The sequence below is a fragment of the Papaver somniferum genome, chromosome 4, assembly GCF_003573695.1.
Source record: "Papaver somniferum cultivar HN1 chromosome 4, ASM357369v1, whole genome shotgun sequence".
NCBI lineage: Eukaryota > Viridiplantae > Streptophyta > Magnoliopsida > Ranunculales > Papaveraceae > Papaver > Papaver somniferum.
This window is the reverse complement of record NC_039361.1, coordinates 91,547,405-91,567,200: the sequence shown is the minus strand read 5'-3', so window position 1 is coordinate 91,567,200 and position 19,796 is coordinate 91,547,405. Positions and strand designations below refer to the sequence as shown.

At 35.7% G+C, this 19,796-nt stretch overlaps 1 long non-coding RNA gene across 9 annotated transcripts; it reads left to right on the top strand.

The window, feature by feature from the left end:
* Nucleotides 1-1,440: 1,440 nt before the first annotated feature.
* LOC113276116 lies at nucleotides 1,441-6,838 on the top strand. Of its 9 annotated transcripts, none has more exons than XR_003323999.1 (6): nucleotides 1,441-2,680; nucleotides 3,579-4,100; nucleotides 4,516-4,993; nucleotides 5,183-5,281; nucleotides 5,700-6,176; nucleotides 6,294-6,838. It is a non-coding gene; the product is annotated as an uncharacterized LOC113276116 (long non-coding RNA). The 9 variants fall into 9 exon arrangements; XR_003323996.1 differs by having other exon boundaries at nucleotides 1,441-2,780; XR_003323997.1 differs by having other exon boundaries at nucleotides 1,441-3,797; nucleotides 3,952-4,100.
* Nucleotides 6,839-19,796: the final 12,958 nt, after the last annotated feature.

Here is a 19,796-nt window from a genome sequence, read left to right as displayed (position 1 = left end):
TTCAGTTTTCCATAATATCAATCTTTATACTGCAGTAGTGTTCGGTGTGTCACCCAGCGGCCAGGATACATTGGAATTTCCAACTACTGGCTGGGATCTTCCCTCCCCTCCTAGAATAACATATTGGATTTTGTTAATCCAATGGATATCCCTGCCTCACGTCCCACGATCTATATATTAAATTCGTAAACAAGGGTTTCATTGTTGGTAACGCACAGCTAAATGCCTTCAGTTCGACAACTAATAATAAATCATCTAGCAAGTATTTCGGAGACAAACAATATTCATCAACGACAACACCAACAAGCAGGATCACAACATCAACATCAACAAAGTCCAGCAAGCTCCAACAACCACATATGTCCAATCAACGTTCATGACGTACTCCACAAAACATACTCAGAACAAAAAAAAAGTGTTACTGAGTTTCACGGTATGGCACATATGGCCGGCCAGGAATGAAATAGTGTACAAAAGGAAACGACAACATCCAAGGCAAACATTCAATATCATAACGGTAATGTATGGAGAGTATCAACGAGCACAGGAATATATGGCTCCAATCATGGCTAGTGGACCAACAATTGCAAGAATACAAAGGAAAAGAACGACTACTTCAACAATCTATATATGATGGACTCCACCGGAAATAAATTGGATCAAGGTAAATACAGATGGCGCATCCAAAGGAAACCCGGGACCGGAAGGAGCAGGGATCATATGCAGAGATAATGAAGGGAATCTACTGAAGGCAATGGCAGCACCACTGGGGATAACCACTTCAATTCAGGCGGAAACATGGGGATTACTACCTGTGGCAAGAATAGCTACTCAACACCAATGACAGAAAATCTGGTTCGAAATTGACTCACAAGCACTTCTCAGTCTAATCCAAAAAAAGGAACCAATACCATGGTACCTAAACAACATGCTGGCAGAAATCAACTCGCTCCTAAGTGAAATACCAAGCTACAAAATCACACACACCTGGAGAGAGACGAACCAAGCAGTCGATGGATTAGCAAATAAGGCAGTCACAAACCAAACCAACAACACAACTGCGATAACAACTAATAGCTGGGAATTCACATGCCCATCCTTCATCCAAGAAATTGTATTTAATGACAGGATTGGAACAAAATATCCTACAAATGTAATCTCAAGTTTCTTATCTTAATGAAGTGGTGAACTTTTCAAAAAAAAAAAGGAATTTTGATAAAGTGCTCCACTTTCAAAATCCGGTTTAATAAGTTGCCCCCGTTTTTTTCAACTTTTCAAAAGTGCCCTTTCTGTTTTGTTTCATGTTAGTCCACTAAAATTAGTCAGAGTCAGTTTACCCGGTCAATACTACCATCAAAATTACAGGCGTGTCCTTGGAAATTCTGACCAGTCGAGATATATTTAGAAAGAAAAAAAAGGGAAAGGTGCGATGAACTGAAGAAACCCGTCACCCTCTCACCTCTTCCGCTTCTCCTTCATCTTCTGCTTCTCATTCTCATTCTTTCAATCTTTTTTCAAATCTCGACAACAATAATAACAAATTATTTTTTCACTATTAGGATTTGTATATGGTGTTAAGAGTGCAATTAGGGTTTGATTTTGGTCTCCATCTGTTAGGGTTTGTTGATGACAAAAACAGTGAAGTTGATGTTTGAAGGAAATCATAAGAAAATTAGTTTGATTTTGGTGGTAAAACTAAAATCAAATTCGGTTACAACAAACCAAAATCAAGGTTAGGGTTTTATACTAAACCTTATGGTGGTGAAATTGTTTATAATGGCGGTGAGGAAAACCAAATTCGGGTTTGTTGATAGTAAAATTGAGAACAATTTTAGGGGTTTATGCTGAATTTGATGCAGCTGCAACTGAATCTGATTCTAGTGAAACTAAATTTGATACTGGTGAAGGAAGAAGAGGTGAGTTGGGTTTAAATTAAACGTACCGGAGCTTTTGGATTTTTGTGTATTTATTTTTCTTTTTTATGATTTGATCAAATGTCACGGATTCTTGAGAAGTTAGGGTTTGCTGGTACTGTGAATTGAAGAATGAGGGCTAGTCTTGAAGATTCAGATGAGTTCAGAGAAGGGAAATAGATGGTGATATTGATGTTAATGGGTTTCTCTTGAATCTGCTTGTGATTAACGGTTATGAATGACGGATCTGGTGGTTGATGCTGGTGATGTTTAATTGAGGTGTTGGTGAAGCTGCATATGGGTGTTGTGTAGGTGCAATTGCAGGATTTGTTTGAGCCCAAGGAAGAATTGGTAAGTGCATAACAGATGGTGTTGAGTAGGTGCAATTGCAGGATTTGTTTGAGCCCAAGGAAGAAGTTGTAAGTGCACAACAGATGGTGTTGAGTATGATGTGTGATGTTCAAGATAAAAGAAGGTAATGGAGATGTTGTTGAAGATGCAACAGATTAGATGTATGCTTAGGAATGGATTGTGGGAGATAAATTGAGTAGAAAGCTAGAATGGGAATTGACTGAGAAGTGGGTTGGTGATGGCCTAATTATGTGTTGCTACAGATTTGAATGGAGTTGGCTTTGCAGGATTTGCAAGAGAGGTTTTGAGTTGTGAATTAGATGTATGCTAGGTTGTGCAGGTGAGAAGAAATACAGACCTGAAAATGGTCGGAATAGCACCAGAAGCAGACAAGACTCTGCCCGATTCATTCTTCAGTAAGTCGACTCAGTGACTCGCTGAACTCTAAGTCGGTGACTCAGCCGAATCAGCCTTATTCAGACCGACTCTGCTGTGGGTTTTTAAGACTTTTATCAGGTGCCAGCTAGAACTTAACGACCCTAACAAACCGTTAGCCGTTTTTTGAATAAAACAGTCAAAGAAGGGGCACTTTTGAAAAGTTCAAAAAAACGGAGGGCAATTTTATTAGTGTATTTCAAAATAGGGGCACTTTATCAAAAAAAAAAAAAAAAAATCTATGCCTTCATTCAGGTTCCCATTCACATCTCTTCAGGTTCCCGAGTAACCTTTTCTCTTAATTTCCAGATTCCATAACGTATGATAAACCCTAGATGCCATTCTATTCTCTCTTCGTAGGTATTCCCAATCAAGGTTTTCTCAATCCATATTTAATTTTTCCTCCAACTTAAAAAACAAAACGCTCATCCTTGCATTAATTTATACAATGGCTAATCACAATCGAAATCGACAACAGTTCCATTCGAACATGCAAGTCTTCTTTCCCTAGCTTCAAATTTATGTCCGGTTATTATTCATAGTTTCGTTCATCCAAAATTGCTTGAATTTACGATTTGGAATCTTATGAGAAATTTTTGTTGTGGTTTTTGGTTTGCCCGTCCTAATTTTAATTTCCCAAATTTTTTTAGCTTCAAATTTCGTTTTATATCCAATTTTTTTCCTGTTATTATTTTTAGTTTCATTGATCCAAAATTTCTTGAATTTACGATTTGGAATCGTATGAGAAATTTTTGTTTTCTTTTTTGGTTTGCCCTTCCTAATTTTAATTTGCCAATTTTTTTATAGAAATTCATTAGGTCTGCACTGTGTCTCCTGCTCCTATGTTTGAATTGGGTTTCTGATGAATTTGTTTTCCAGTTTTCGGTATTCGGAATAAAGAACAGACGATATGGCATCTCAAATCGATATCAAACCACAGCAAGTACCATCTTCAGTTACCCAGGACAAGTTGAAGAGTTTAGGATCCCTTGACGAAGGAAAATCAAGCGTCGTTACTGTTCATGTTACTGGGAAGAATTGAATTTTACGTCCACCAATGACGTTACCAGTGTAGATATGATTATTGTTGACGAGCAGGTATTGACCCCCCCTGTTTCTGTAAATTTGCAATATACAGCTTCAATAATGTTCCACTGACGAATTACATACCATCATACCCAAAAATCTTACGAGAAGGTGGTTTGTACACTATTGAGAAATTGCAATTGACTACTGCAAAATCCAAATTCAGGCCAGCACAGAGTGAAAAAAGAGTTTACTTTTGGTGGAACACCTCACTCTTCGCACTTGATGCTTATTCTGTGTCGATTATTCCCCATAATTTCTGCTTCACCGAGTTTGAGGCACTCGAATCTAATCTTCAGAACATACATATTACAGGTGATTCTTACTGCATACATTTCATGTAAGCATAGATGTTCCAGTTCATGTATGTTATGATATATACAGTGTATTTCATTGTGTTACAGTTAGGATTGAGATGATATTTACTGAGAAACAAAATTTATAGATTTGGAGATTACGTTACAGTTAAGACCTCTTTCCCCAAATATCTGATATTTTTTAGAGTGTGACTATAAACCATTAGTTCAGATTATGGAGTGTGATTATATATCTAGATAGACTATCAGGTGTTATTATGTAATCACCTGTCATTCTTGAATTAATGGATTACTTGGTACTACTAAATTTGAATTAATGGATTACTTTCAGTTCTGGCACTATCGACTGGGATGCAGTTTTTTGTTCCAGTGCAACTTGCTCCTAACTTTGCCTTCTTACGTGCGTATCACAGGCTATCTAAAAAACGGATGCGGAAATGGGGAGACCAAATACTTGCACTGCTTGGGACATAGCAAGATAGAGACTACCCATAATAGATTGGTTTCTACTGAAAAATAAGTTTTGACGTTTTAAACAAAAGCTAAGGAACCAAGGCACATAATGGAAAGGTAGCCTTGACTCTTAATTTTTTTGGAACCTCTTGGTGAAACTTACTGAACCCAACATCTCATCATTATAAAATGACAAAGTTCAGTTATTATAAGTGGCAATCCTCATTCACTGTATCACTGTACTTGAAATGTAACCACACGTGCACAATATCTCGACCTACCAGCAGTGCTCAATCGTGTTCGAATCTATATCTCGATGTACCAGCAGTACTCTGCATCTTGAAATGGTGTCAAGATGCAGAGTAATTTCATCCAGATATATGGTTGGACCAGGATCGATATTTCTAATGTCGAAAGATTAAGTTCACCGCATTTCAGGTGCATATCAATCGTACACATATTTTTCCATTGTGCAGGTCACTTGCTAATGTGCTCGCCAAGATATTTTTTGGATTATCGAACTTATGTTTGCCAATGCTTCCTTTTGGGATTGTTTTTTTTTTATAAGTTGCTCAGTTTGTTAACATACACATTCTTTATAATAATTAGTGTGAATAATGCATCCAGGACCTCCATATAGGACTATAATCGACTTTGACTTGATGTTAACGATTCCACTTTTGCCAAGAGATGGATAGCAGATGCACCACAAGAATACTGCATAAGGTAACTGCTCTCTCTTTAACACTTAATAGTTGGGGATTGTTTGGTGAGCCTGGGTAACCTAACAACTATAAGAGCCAATCAAATCGGTTCCATTTTGAGAGCAACAGTTGTGGTTTTCTCATAAATTTCTCCCTTTGGAATTCTTAACTGTCAAATCGATTTCATATGCCGCAACTCTAGAACACTTCCATTATATTTAATTGGGCGCATGAAATGCCCCTCAAAAAATGAAATGAGACCCAAAAGGTAGCAACTTAACTTTCTTTGGTCGTACCTGCAAATTTATTTGATTTTGTCCTAACACACTTTTTATCTTCATCTGTATTTTTTCTCTTTGTATTAGACATGGTGGTTATCTTATTTTTCAACTCTTTGTACCTGATCAAATTAATTAGGCTGATGAAGTATTCTGGTGCAGGAGTGCCATTTATGTTCGCGATGTCACCCATCGAAAAAATGGAAGGTGGAGCCAAATAAATAGAAGAGAAGAGCCTAACGAGTGCTGAGCATGGAAAGGATAAAGAAGGGAAGGACTGAAAAATTGTGGCAACCAAGACAAGGTGAACGCAAATAAGTAAGTGACACTTTGTAAATGGTCTATAACTATGTTTATTACTAGGCAATTTTGCTGGAAGTGTCCTCTTAACGTTGTTTTTTGTATATGCCAATTATACCTTTATTTCCTTTTCCTCTTATTGGATCCAAGACTAGTTCAACTGCTCTGTTGATTTCTTCTATGTACCATTGCTGATGTTGTGCTCGGATTGGATTCCCTTGAACGGTTGAACAATATCTAGCTGAAGCTTCAAAGGACATTATGAAATTAGGCTGTAGTCATTCAAGAAACCTTCTGAAAATCATTTTTTTTCAAGCTGATTTTAGCTACAGAAAATGGGTACGTCCTCCTACGAGCAATATAAACTCCTAAAATATGTATATCTTGAGATCTAGGATTGACACAATATCAGATTTCATGAGTTTGATATTTAGGACTTTGATATGTTTTTTACAGGAATTTTCACGTGAAAGATCAAGAGTATAAAGCTTATGTATACCCTTCAAGCAAAGGCACAGTTCTTGACAGAAAGTGAATCAAGATGGTCAGTCAAGCCATATTGTGCATGTAAAGGGGTTATGCCAACGACGCAATATATCTGTTCTCTTATGCACTTCTTGCAGATGCCTCGACTAGAATTGATTTGCAAGTTTTGTTGACACAACTATTGTTCAGTTCGTTGACAAGTTAATCCTTTCAGGGATATTTGGTATAGAATGGTGGATCTATTGGAGCATGTTTGGTCGCATCTCATGTTGAATTATTGAGCTCATTAATAGTATAACGGAGGGAAGCTTTTTGGTCAATGTACAGATGCTAGGAAAATATTTCTCGAGACGAATATAGGTTATGTTGCACTTCAATCCTCCACATTTCAGATCGTAGCTATGGACAATAGATATGAATTGTTCATTGCTTTCTTAGATCTTCATTCATACGATGTAATGAGAAACTATTTATTTTTCATAAATTTATCAGAATGAAATTTCATCTTTGGTGTGCTTCAGGGTTGCAAACGGAATTAGAGATGGAAGTTAACTCACAGTGAGTGAGTTTACTTTCACAAATTTTGGAGTTTACTATTTTCCACAGCGAAATAATCTTTATTTATTTAGGTGTTTTTTATTGTTTGTAGGCTTGTAGCAACCCATCACATTTCAAGGCTATTTAGTCTTCGGCCACATCAAAACACTTTGAGAACTCCTGAAATCACATTTTCAAGGCTACGTGTAGCGTATTTACTGCCCTCAAATGATCATTTAATAATTATTTTTTATGCAACAAGCTAGCATGCAACTCCCGAAAACTCCCATTATACTTGATTGCGACGTTTACAACGCCCTTTATTGACGAACGGGTATAAGTATCCCTGTACACCACCACATCGCCTCATCACAAACTCATTGGTCTAGCTATTATTCCAGGTATAACAAGAGGCGTTAATTGTTATTTTGTTTTTCTTTTTTTTTTTGCCAGGGATTTCATTTGGAAAATACCAAAATGGCCAATCAAATCAGTTTCATTTACAGAGAAGCCAAAACTGAAAGTGGACAGAGTATATCTCTTTGCCAATCCATTTAGCTCTTTCTCAATTAATGTTTGGGAAAACATAAATAAATAAGTCAAAATCGATCGGACTGTCATACTCCCCAGAATACAACGGTGTGAAATCGCTCGTGCCGATTCCCTAGTACCTTATATAAATATAAGCCCTTGTGATTGTTATCAGATTTTAATTTTAATTTAGACACATTCAAAATGGAAGAAATATAGCAATATTTTATGGAAAGACTGGACCACAAGGGATCTTGGCACCAATGTTAAATTTGGGTCAAGCCAACCCAATGTGACTGACATCTTAGAAACAAAAATAATCTTCTCTATATTATTTGGTAAAACAGAAGAAGAGGAGTACTGAAGAGAACTATCTTTTCTTTTGCATGTAGACAAGAAAGCAACAAGATACTCATTATGGCTACCTAAATCTTCTTCTTTTGCATGCGCACAAAAAATAAGATACTCATTGTGATTGCGTAGATCAGTGGAAGTGAAATATGAGAAACTGAAGTGTAATGATGATTGGCAAAAGCAGTAGCGTGGTGATTGACAAAATACTGCTTTTGAAGGAGAGAATATACTCCAGAAGGTCTGATAACACCCATAACCCTATCAGTAACCCTGTTAAGAGCAATTACTCCATACAATCAACCACTTTTATCTAAGGTAATATATATATTTCCAAATAATATGGTCCTAAATTTTACCAAAAATAAAATGTTAATAAATTTTTTTTAAAAAAGGCTTCATTGCTCTGATCAAAGATACTGCTACATTTAAGAATAATACTTGTTTAGGTAGTCAAAAGTGTGAGAAGCACATAGTTAGGTTGTTTTCTTTCTCTGCTTTATATCTTGTTACCAAAAAAAGTAAATTAAAAAATAAGTGTGAGAAGGCTATACCAACTTTTTATTGTTTTTGATAAGACCAAAAGTTATCAGATCTTGTGGGATATACAATACTGGCTCTGGTTATAATACTTATCTTTCAGTCACACATAACAAGAAGTCCCAAAGTACAACTACCATAGAAATGTACCCCTAAAATCCAAAAATCATTCATAGGAATGTTCCATATATATATATATATACTCCTAGCATTTAGTGATGGAGCTGGTATTTAGGACAGGATTCTACACAATTTGTTAAAGTAAAAATGATCAAAGATCAAAAAATACCACTGCAAACTGGAGTATTTATTATTGTACTAGCTAATTCCTTTGTTACTAGTGCCTTGGATATAGTAGTATCTTTTGTTTACTATTGAGTCAACTACATTGCACTATTTTACTCCCAATTCACATATTCTTAGAAGCAAAATAAGAAATGATTAATATAGTACTAGCTAATGCCTTGGAAGATCATAAATGCTTTCTGGTGCAATTTTTTTGATTAAAATCTCAATTCGTATTCTTAGAAGCAATTCTATATAGCTCTTACAATTAAATTTGTATTAAAAGAACAGAGATCAGTATTTATTTTTTAAAATACTGGCCGATAATATAGGATTTTATCATGTTTGTGCCTATAATCTGAACGAAACATGAAATATCAGCGATTCACATGAATATCCGATAATATCGCATTATTGGTCGTATCAGACCGATCAGCCAATAATATTTGCAAGGATGTTTAGGGATGTTATGTTATCAGGTGAAACAAGTTTATTTGATTGGTTGGCATTATGAATTCACGAACGACTATGATTGGCTTCCTGAGCAAGACTCGATATCCAAGTTTTTTTACCAATGTCACTCTTGGACATGGCTTATTCAGCTAAACCAATTTTTATTTCGATGTCACGATCTTAGAGAGTATAGTTCATCCAAATCTAAGTTTCCGAGAGTATTTCCACCAAGATAAATTGATTAATGGTAATTTTCTATTTTTTCCGATGTCACTATTGAACAAGCTTGTAAACCAACTTCAGGGTTCGATGTCACGATCTTAGCAAGTATTTATCGTCCAAATCTAAGTTTCTGGGGAATATATCCACCAAGATAAATTGATTGATGGTAATTTTCCATTTTTACCGATGTCACTCTTGGACGAGCTTCTAAACCTCTGATTTTTATTTCGATTTCACGATATCTTAGAAAGTATATTTCATCCAAATCTAAGTTTCCCGGGAGTATTTTCACCGAGATAAATTGGCACCACCGCCGCCGCTTACTAATTACAACCGCCACTAATATTCCACCACCATTGTCGATACTATTTCCACCGTTATCGTCTCCGCCGCCGCCATCAAAATTTGGTGTAAACAACTGAAGTTGATCCAAAAATTAAGAGTTCAAAACAAAAAAAAGAACTTTACTAATACATATTCCAATTTTTTTTGTGTCAACAATCGAAGTTGATCCCAATGAATGGAGTCAACAACCAAATTTGATACAAATAGAAAAAAACAATTCAGTTCAGTTGTGTCAATAATTGAAGTTGATCCTAATGAATGGGGTCAACCACCGAAGTTGACACCATAACTGAAAAAATACTCCATCTTTTTTGTGTCAATAATGGAAGTTAATCCCAGTAAATGGAGTCAACAACTAAAATTAACACAAATAACTGAAAAATATTCTAATCCAGTTGTGTCAACAATGCAATTTGATCCCAGTAAATGGATTCAACAACCAAAGTTTTGACACAAAAAATAAAATATGACATATATCAATGAGTGAATTTGGCGTGATTCGAACACGCATCATATGACGTGGAGTCAGTCATGCTACCATTGCACCACAAATTCGACATTTGAAGAACTTTACAGCTATAAAATCCAACACCACCACCACTACCATCGGTCGAACAACAATACACAAAAACAAACCAACAAGAAATTAAGCTAGTTTTTTAACAAACATACTTACATGACTATACTAATCCAAAGAAATGTTGTACAAACATGACTATACTAATCCAAGTAAATATTATCAACAATAGGAGTCAGTAGTGTTAGAGCACTGCTCGGTTGAACTCGCAAGCGTTGCTCTCACAGGCTTGTTTGTCAAGTTTAGTTGTCAAAACTATAAGTCTTGATTTCTAGTCTACTTATAGTTAAGTCTCGGATTAGGATAGTAAGTGTAGTTGAGCATTAGACTTCACGGCTTTCATCGATCGAAGACGAAGAACTACTAAGGGGACTTGTGGAACTTCATCAACAAAAGGTATGTGGGGACTTGAACTTATCTATCACTCAAAAGTATATCTACTCTATCTCTTATTTAAGACAAAAGTTGTATAGCTATATAGACTTCGATTATACACATTTGATATTTCGAGTTGAGTTTAACTCACTTACATATTTCTCGAAATATGTGTTGGTAAGCTTTCGCTTTAACCAAGTTCATCTTATATTCTTGACGAAGGTCAAAAGATGATCATGTGAAAATCGCCTGGTAACATCTTACATGATTTGTGTGAGACATTCTTTTGATATATACTCAGAATGTTTCGTATTGATCATTCGATCATTTGAAAATTGCTTTGAAGCTAATAGTTTGTGTGAGACAACAATTGTCGTCTTCTAAAAATTAATGCGTGTCGTAACCACAACAAATTAGTGAATGTTTTTCCACTTAATTAACAAGTAATATGGTGGTAGTTAAGTTCATTCCCACGAGGAGCAATTGGTTTTAGTTGTCTTCTAATGTCACAAAGAGGGGTTTCGGTTTTAGATTTTATAAAGAAAAATAAATAAACAAAGCAATTAAAAGATAAAGTTGAAATCAATAAGAGAGACAAGACCAAGGAATCATTCTTCGTTGCAAAACAATGATTCAAGTTATGTTATTATCCACTTTTTAATTGTCACAGATTTTCTCCAATCGTAAGCTAACAGGTTCACTTAGCTAACCCCAAAATTCCTCGTTTCACTGAGTAACAGGTCCGCTTAGTTATCAGGTTCTATTATAAAGAACTACCTTGAGGTTCGCTTACAAGATGTAATTCAATGAACGCATTAAGATTTATGAATTTAGGTTTGATACTGAAAAGACGAGGATACCCAAATATACCTCAAACTAAAACTTTTCCACCTATAATTCCTTTCTCCGAAAGTGATTGTCTACGGACTGAGTCGTAACAATACAACGAATCGGTTCACACTTCGTGTGATCGTCTATGGATACGAGATCGAGACAATACGACAACAAGATAACTTGCGCGATTGACTATGGATACAAGATCGAGACAATACAACAATAAAGTATGTTTACTTGATAATAGGTTCGGACTTAAACAAACACAATATGATTGATATCAAGTAAATAGGAATTAACGTTTGTGTAATTTACTTTAAATTATAATAACAACAATTATAATTGCGGAAAATAAAAGTAAATGACACAGCAAGATTTTGTTAACGAGGAAACCACAAATGCAGAAAAACCCCGGGACCTTGTCCAGAATTGAATACTCTCAGGATTAAGCTACTATACAAAATCAAACCAACTTCGTATAGTTGAGACCAAGCAACTAAACCTATAGTTCACCTAGTTCCGTCTGTATTCCCACGCCTCCGACCTGTAATAAGTCACGTACTTGGAACAATTCCTTTGGTTCGTATTCCAAACGTAAAGGAACAACAAATCTATTTGGTTCTTTTCAACCAAGTGATGTGAGTTCGACAAAAGGCTCTTCTGTTTATCTCAATAAACTCCTCTGTCAGGTTCTTAGATCTATATTATTATCAATTACCAGAGTAATTGTTAAGATTTTGCAATCAATAATTTTAATCACAAAGAATTGTATTGATGCCGATCTACACAACTAATCAATCTAATCTACCACAGGAATAAACCGATTATAGTTGGATCATCTTTTACCGAAAAAAATATTGTGCCCATCAAAGATTATGAATCCAAATCAGAAATCTTCAAAGTCTTCTTTGTCTTCAAATCTTCTTAGATATTCAATAAACACCTGCACACAATCAACTTGAATCTCTTGTGATCAATCACGCACAGAACGGAGTCTGTTAACAATGGATTATCACAAGACGTCTTTAGATCTACAAACAGTCTAAAGATCCCCGTCGAAACTTCGATCTAGTTTGAGTGAATCTTATATCAGAAGAGAAGATTCTCAAGCATAAACAAACCAGGTGCAATCAAAGTTCAACCACCGTTAGTCAATCAAATCAATCGAAAACAAAAGATAAACCGCAATTATCTAGTTTCCCACCAACGGTACTAATAGAGATTCTCAATCCCAAAGAAGTATTTAAACTGGGAGGCCGTAAGAGATTTCGCCTAATTAGGTTACTCTCCTCTCCGAATAGGCGGCTTCACTAGTAGCAGCATAACTGAGATAGTTTTGCTGTCTCTGAGGATTAGTTTGCTCGAAATGCAAACTTTCATATTTATAGACCAAGGAAGTTTGGACACCAAGAAATTTCCAAAACCGAAAATATTCTCAAGATATGTAATATATTCCAGATTCGGTTTCCATAATTCCTGGAAATGCTTTGTCCAAAATATTGACCGAAAATCTCTTGGAAAGTATCCAACTAGTAAATGCACATTACTAATGTTCATTTTCCTAAAACAAAATTAAAAACCTTAAATAGAAGATTCTCAAATTTTTTAGTCGATCCGGGATTTTCTTCCTTTAGCTATTAAGGAATAACTTTGAACAATTAAAGATTAACGTTACTGCACATGTTCAAAGTATGTCGACATCCTTACTTTGTAAGTCCTCTTTCATACTTCCAATCTTGAAACCGATTTTTCACACTTCCAAACAAGTTTAGAATTGGTTCATCTGACTTTCAAGAACTATGTGATTGATCAAGAACACTCAATCACCAAACATGTCTTTCACGGTTCTACCAAAACAAGTTTCGGTTCTACCTCCATGTGAGTACTTTGCATAGTCACGCTAGTTACCAAAATTCGGTTGACTAGGTACTAGGATCGGTTCCTCACATATATATGGTATCTAACTTGTACTTGCTGCATATGTCCATAGGATCGGTTCCCCTTTTCCTAAAAACGTGTTGCACATGTCCATAGGATCGGTTCCCCTTTCTACTAAAACTTGATGCACCTCATACAAGGATCGATTCCCCTTTGTGATAGGTTGCACCTCTTACTAGGATCGGTTCCCCTTTACCCAGAGTCGGTCATACCAATAACACAAAATCGATCATACCATCTCAGGTGATTACTTCAGATCGGTTTCACTAATAAAAGTCATACCAATACAAAAGTCAGGCCTTTGTGAATAGTTTTACCAAGAACATAAACAAGTCATAAGCGGTTATACTAATCACACATATTGGTAGTTCAAAAGATATGAAATGAATAACAATATAAATCATGCCTAACAATTTCTCTTTCAATTCGCAAAACAAGTTCATGAATTTACTTCCTTAAAACAAATGTAAAACATTGTTTCCTAGGATGAAAGATTCACCTTATACCCATACATAATCACAATAGCATTCAAACGATTATGTCGATGTCTTATATACAAAGTTTAATGGTTAAGCAATAAACCTCGTATTGTATTCCTTAATACTATGTTTGACTAGAGTATAATCATTCATGCTTCGCAGTTATGTTTTTAATATGCACGACTTGAAAGATATGTTAGGGAATGAAACAGTGCAAGTCAAATATCACTAACCTCAAGTGGAAGGATGATGTTGTCGTTGTAGGTCCTTGCTTCTTCACTTCTTCAAGTCTTTGCAATACTTGTAATGTCTCATATCCTAATACTTTCAAGCTAACCTATACGAAGTTGACTCTAGTACATAGTCAAGCGACTCTTTAAATGAGTTTTGGGTCACTAAAATATGACAACCAAACTTGACATACCAACGCTTGGTGGGTTCAACCGAGTTATGCTCTAACAGATACTAGTAGTTAGAATCGGTTCGCTTGGTCCAGTTTCTAGCGTTGTTTTCACACACAATTTCCCCACGGAATCCCTCTGCGAGGTCTCGTGTTTCTAGCATACATCTATTCAATTTAAGCATTTAACAGCTTCACTTCATACCACCCATTCACTCATTTTTCAGCACCAGAACGCAACCATACACAAGACCATTCATTTGTTACTCTTCATCTTCATAACAACAGCAGTAACAGATCTATTATCTTCTTGACTGAAACTCTGCATCGAACACTATACCCGACTCCATTCATACTCAATTTCTCTTTCAATTAGTTCATCGTCAGATCCTTACCAGAACCCAACTTCAAACCTCCATTTCCAACTCTTCTCAACATTGTTAGAGTTCAAACTCCACCAGCGTCTTTTTCTGAATCGACATCCATAACAACTATTCTTCCTGACTCAGAACCACCACCCAGATTGAACAACACCACCGGCATCATTCATGGTTCAATTCCTTCACCACGGAAAACCCTAAGTTCAATTTCTGCCATTAACCCATCTTTAATGTCTCTAATTTCATCTCAAGAACAACATCTTCATCTCGCACAGATCGAAGCCATCTATAATTCTTCTCTGACTTAATTTCTCGATTTCAAACTAACCCCAACTCTGATTTATCCACAGACTAACAATCACAAAACCCATCTTCGATTCATCAATTAGCAGCTTGTTCTTCTTCTCAATTCACAATCTCACCAGAACGTAATTGGGGAAACATATGAAACCCTAATTTCTCTTCAATGTCTTCATCTCTTAATCGATTGCAGCAGTAAGTTTTGTTGATTTTCCCCTCTATGAATCTTAGGGGTGCACATGGACCCGATCAAACTGCCTAAACCGTCCGACCCGACTTAAAAAAGACCGAACTAAACCGAATCCGAAGTATTCTACAGCCCTCTACGGTAAATGTTGTCTAAACCCGAGCTATCTCGGTTGTGTACATCTACCGACCGACCTCACTCAAAACCGTCCGATCTAAAAGATCAATGGCTAATAAAATCTCTTATACCCACATATAAACATTTCTCCTAGATACTCTCGTCCAAGAACATCTCGAATGGATCCTCGATGTGTTTCCTATGTGGACGTTTGGTAAGACATTGTTTTATTGATGTTTAACCAAATTTTTCGTAATTTTAGGAAACTTAAGAAAACCTTCTCCAACGGGAGATATGGTTTAGTAGATTTTTTGCCTATTTGTAAGAATACAATTGGTTAGACAGTTTTAGAACTTTAAATTTTGTAAAAACTAAACATAAAACTACCCAATTAATTTAGGATAAAGTATGACTAGGATCTTCACATCCTCTAAGAGATCTTCTAAAACCAGAGGATTTACTTAAGGATGTGAAGCTAACCGTTTGGCACATAATCCTCACATCCTTTGCTCATATTCCCATTGGAGACCAATTTTTATTAAATTCTCAATAAATCCTAGGTGGCCAGGAATTTAGGAAGTTAACATTATCCCATTGGAGATGCTCTAACTCTACCACGAACCTTCTCCTTTATTCTTCCAATTTTCCTCTCGAGCAAAACCAGGGCTGTGGAAGAGGCGACTCCCACTATCTTCTCATCTTCAAATTTCTTCCATTTTCTTTATTAACTACAACCCTCACCTACATATATCACCACTATCATCTCCAAATATTGCTGATTTTTGTTAATAATCAAATGGAGTCTACATGCAATGGAAAAGTTTGTTAATTAAGGTTTTTATAAGTAGGGTTTGTTTCGATTTGTTAATTGGTTCTCATTAGTTAAGGTACTGCTATTGATGGGATCTAGTTTGATTTCGAATTTTTGATTGATGTTTCAATTGATTGAAGTACTCTTATTAATAGGGATTAGTTTGTTTTGGATTTTTTTTGATTGTTTTAATTACCTGAGGTACTGTTACAAGTGGGTTTTTGTTTGATTTCATTTTTCTCTGTTTGATTTTGTGTAATGTTAATCTCTTACGGATGGATTTTAATTTCATCTTTGGAAGAAGGTGTTGATTTTACTCTGTATACATATGAGAATACGCAATGATCGGTAAACCAAGAAATGACTCAACCCGCTCCGTATCTAAATCTGGCGGTTTATAACCGACCCGAATTAAAACTTCTGTAGTAATTGGGGCAGATAAAAACTTAACCGACCTGTACGGTTCTCTGATCGGTAGTGCTGAACACAGCAGTAACACTGCTTCTTTTTCTGAATTTCAGGTGAAATAAGAGAATGAAATCTCGCGAATTTAGGTTTATGTTAGGTTTGGGGATGGATTTAGACACCCCACTCATTAGATGAGAACCCCCCAAGATTGGGTGCCCTAAGTAATTCACCGTATGCCTTTAACAATACTTTTATAGGTAGCCCCTATACTTGCCAGGCTCCCAATATCACTGATCTGCGAAGCGACCATTTTGATCTTCTTGCTTATTCTGGGTGATTCTTCTTCTTTTCCTCAGTATGGCTCCAAAGTAGCTATAAAATTCAAAACACACGTAAAGTACATAATTTACAAGAAAAATAGCAAAGCAAGCATAAACCATGGATAATAAATAGATAGGGTGTATTCTACACCTATCAAAAATGTTTCAATGATTGAAATGATAGTTTAGAACAATTAACCATGATTGGATATAACACAACATGCGTATTTGTATGCTAAAATCTTTTATGATATTCCAAGTCCGGGAACCATATTATGCATACCCGTATGCGTACAGGTTGGTTAATGAAAGTCCGGGAACTTAGTATGCATACCCGTGTGCGTACTGGCATAAGTTCAGTTCCGAGAAATTCAACTGAGTTTGGAGGTATGCGTAGCCGTTCGCATACTGGCGAACTCAAACTTAGTCCGGCCACTTAGGTATGCGTACCCGATTGCATACTTGATTAGGTTATGTTCTAAAATCGGTTTGTTCATGAACTAATACATTTAAATATTAAGGAATGCAATCTTTTGCAAACCTTGGCTATAATGTTCATGAATTGATTCAAGTGAATCAAAATCGATTTTGCTTCAATTTTGGCTTGTATACTTCTATGAGAATATAAACAATTGAACAACTCTAGAACTCGTTTCATTTGAATTAGTTATTCTTAAGATGAATAAGGTTGATATGTAAATGTTCATATGGCTAACTTCGGTTAACTATTGTTGAGCCAACAAGGTGCACACATTTAAGTACGGTTACTCATATATAAATGAAGTCACTTTTCATTTGTGTGTAACAAGCTAAGTTCTAATGGTTGAAAGATATTAGCTTGAGTCTAATCAGGTTTTCATCTAACGGTGAACATTGAATGCTTTGTTACCAAGGTAGCATTGATTGCAAACCCTGATTTGAAGAATATATAAGGGAGAACTCTAGCAACTGGGAAACCTAATCACCACACCTCCTGCGTGATATTAGTTGCGACTAGAGTCGATGCTCCTTTAACCTTAGGTTTTCTCCAAAACCCTGTAGGTTAACGACTTGAAGACTTCATCGGGATTGTGAAGCCATACCCAACTATTTTCTCTGTAGTTGCGTGTTCTGATCTTGCTATTTTTCTACCATATTGAGTACTATATTCTCTAAGATTTTCTCGAGATTTAATCTCTGATAGGCAAGATAAACAATAGTCACAAACATCTTCGTCTCATCATTTGTGATTCCACAATATCTTGTTTCTCTACCATATTATTAAGATTATTGTGAGGTGATTGATATTACTAGGCTGTTCTTCGGGAATATAAGTCTGGTATATCAATTGGTTCCTTTCACCTAGATTTATCAATGTGAACGAAATAAAACTCTTAGGTATTTCTGTGGGAGACAGATTTATCTATTCAATAGACTTTTCTGTGTGTTAGATCATAGCTCGGTTGAACCCACCAAGCGTTGGCATGTCATATTTTAGTGAACCAAAACTCATTTAAAGAGTCGCTTGATTATATGCTAGAGTCAACTTCGTATGGGTTATCTAGAAAGTTACTAGAATATGAGACTGACAAGTATTAAATGAAGACTTGAAGAATGTGAAGAAGTAAAGAGCTACAACGACGACATCATCCTTCCTCTTGAGGTTAGTAATATTTGACTTGAACTATTTCATTCCTAATGTATCTTTCAAGTCGTGCATACTGAAAACATGACTGCGAAGCTGTGAATGATTATACTCTAGTTAGACATAGTATTAAGGAATTACAATATGAAGTATAACGTCTATCTTTTGAACTTCGTATATAATACATCGACATAATCTTATGAATGATATTGTGATTATGTATCGGTATGGGCGAAGCATTTTTCCTAGGAAACAATGTTTTTACATTAGTTTAAAGAAAGTACAATTCATAAACTTGTTTTGTGAATCGAAAGGGAAATCGCTAGGCTTATTGGTATTGTTATTCATTGCAAATGTTTGAATTACCAATATCTGTGTTTAGTATAACCTCCCATAACTTGTTTATATATCTTGGTAAAACTATTCACAATGCCTGACTTTTGTATTGGTATGACTTTTATTAGTGAAACCTATCTTAAGTAATCACCTAAGATGGTATGATCGATATTTTGTAATTGGTATGACCAACTCTAGACATTGGGTAACCGATCCTAGTAAGAGGTGCAACCGATCACAAGTATGTGGAATCGATCCTTGTAAGAGGTACAACAAGTCTTAGTAATTGGTAATTGATCCTATGACTTGTGCAACCGATCACAAGTAAATACCATAATAATGTGGTAACCGATCCTAGTACCTAATCAACCAATTTTTGGAAAGCTAGTGTGACCGATCCTAGTACCGACATGGAGGTAGAACCGAAGCTTTTTGTTTTGTTAGAACCGTGAAACCCATTAATGGTGATTTGATAGGATAATCAATCACATAGTTCTTGGAAGTCCGATGAACCAATTTTAAACTTGTTCGGAAGTGTGGAAAATCGGTTCCAAGATTGTAAACATGGAAAAGGATTTACAAAGTAAATATGTCGACATACTTTGAACATGTGCAATAATTCTTATCTTTTATTGTTCAAATATATTCCTTAATAACTAAAGGAGAATCCCGGATCGAAATAAATTGAGAATCTTTTACTTAAGGTTTTTAGTTTTTATATGCTTTTAGTTTCCAGCAATTAAATGCATACATTTAGAAAATAAAAATTAGTAATGTGCGTTTACTAATTGGAGATTTTCTACTGAGATTTCGGTCAATATTTGGACAGTGCATTTCCAGGAATTATGAAAACCGATTTTGGCTTTATTGCATATCTTTGAGAATATTCGGTTTTGGAAATTCCTTTGGTGTCCAAACTTCATTGGTATATAAATATTGAAGTTTGAATTTCGAGCAAACTAATCCTTAGAGCCAGCAAAACTACCTAGTTGTGTTGTTACTGGTGGATCCGTCTCTTCAGAGAGGAAAGTACCCTAATTAGGAGAAATCTCTTACGACCGCTCGTTTTAAAGACTTCTTTGGGATTGAGAATCTCTACGAGTACCGCTGGTGGGAAACTAGA